This window comes from Triticum aestivum, chromosome 2D, assembly GCF_018294505.1.
Source record: "Triticum aestivum cultivar Chinese Spring chromosome 2D, IWGSC CS RefSeq v2.1, whole genome shotgun sequence".
In the NCBI taxonomy this organism is placed as follows: Eukaryota; Viridiplantae; Streptophyta; class Magnoliopsida; order Poales; family Poaceae; genus Triticum; species Triticum aestivum.
Genome location: NC_057799.1, coordinates 245,034,260 through 245,035,885, shown reverse-complemented (window position 1 = coordinate 245,035,885; position 1,626 = coordinate 245,034,260). Strand labels below are relative to the sequence as shown.

Genomic DNA, 1,626 nt, shown 5'->3' with positions numbered 1-1,626 from the left:
TTTAGATGAAATGAGAGTGAAGACCGGCAACCGTGATCTTGTGAGGGCTGGAGCTACTCGCTTTGCCACAAATTTTCTCAACTTGCAAAGCTTGCACAAACATAGGCAAGCTCTCAAAGAATTGTTTGTGGGTGATGTTTGGCATAGCAATAAGAAGTTTTCAACCTCACCGGTGGGACAAAAAGTTCAAGAAGATGTGTTGTCCATTAGTTTTTGGAACTCCGTAGAGACTTGCATGAAAGTTTCTCTACCTCTTCTAAGGGTGCTAAGGATTGTTGATGGCGATGAGAAGCCGGCGATGCCCGAGGTTATGGCAGCAATGGATTATGCAAAGGAGAGAATCAAGGCTGCGATAGATGACAAACCAACGTTGGTTAAGAAGGTGATAAAAATAGTAGAGGACAAGTGGGAATCTCAAATGGGGGTGAAGTTGTATGGAGCTGCACTATTCTTAAACCCAAATAGGATCTATGGTCTCAAAGCTAAGCCCGAGAAAGCACGATATTGTCAAAGGCTTAGGCATATGTTCAATGAGGTGCTATTGCACAAGGAGCCCGATGATGATAAAGCAAGCGTGATAAGTAGATTGGCTGATGACTATGAAAGAGGTGAAGGTGAATGCTTCAGCTCTAAGTTGGCAATCAATGACCGAACAAAAAAGAGTCCTCGTAAGTTACTTCAGCTCTAGCCTTCTACTTTTTCATAAATTTCAGCACCTATCTTTTTTGGATTACGAATTCTAACATTGTCTTCATCTGTACTCATGCAGTTCTTTGGTGGGGTGCTTATGGTGGCCTTGCTTATGAGCTGCAACATTTAGCAAAGCACATAGTTAGCCTTTGTGCTTCAGCTTCCGGTTGCGAACGAAATTGGTCTTGCTTTCAAAATGTAAGTAGTAAGTACCAACTTGATGTTCATTGTACTTCTGTAGTTCTTTGGTGGGGTGCTTATGGTAGCCTTTCTAATTGTTTTCTTGTATGTTGTTTTCAGATCCATAGCAAAAAGAGAAATAGGTTGGAGTTCCAAAGACTTAATGATTTGTCATATGTTCAATACAACCGGAAGAATGCCGATAGGTTCCAAAAGATTCGTGAGGAAGGCTCCAAAGGGACTAGGTCTGACCCATTAGTCCTAGAAGACTTACAATGGGACAATGAATGGGTTGACCATAATGCCAAGCTGGTTTATGAAGGGGCTGATATCACTTGGGCTCAAGTTGACGAAGCTGTCGTTGCATCTGAAGGTCCATTGCGCAACCTTAGAAGCCGTGGGAGTGGGAGCCAGGCTGCTGTTACTCATGTCTATTCTCGATCTCGAGTGCGCCAAGTTGGAGAAGATGAGGACGAGGAGGATGATGCAAATCAGGAGGTTGAGCTTGAAGATTATTCAACAAGTGAAGATGATCAAGAGGGAAATCAAGGTGAAGGTGAAGGTGGAGGTGAAGAGAGAGGCTCCATTGGCTTTGATGATGATCTGGATTACTAGGACGATTGATGGAACTTGGGCTGGTGTGGCTTCATTTTGGACATATGGAGTTGGGGGCTCTTGGGGCTGGTGTGCCTCATTTTGGACATATGGAGTTGGGGACATATGGAGTTGGGGGCTCTTGGGGCTGGTGTGCCTCAT

At 44.1% G+C, this 1,626-nt stretch overlaps 1 long non-coding RNA gene across 1 annotated transcript; it reads left to right on the top strand.

Annotated features, from left to right (window-relative positions):
• The first annotated feature begins 550 nt into the window (after positions 1-550).
• LOC123052676 (uncharacterized) lies at positions 551-1,170 on the top strand. The gene is made up of 3 exons (XR_006424942.1): positions 551-668; positions 770-888; positions 991-1,170. It is a non-coding gene; the product is annotated as an uncharacterized lncRNA (long non-coding RNA).
• Positions 1,171-1,626: the final 456 nt, after the last annotated feature.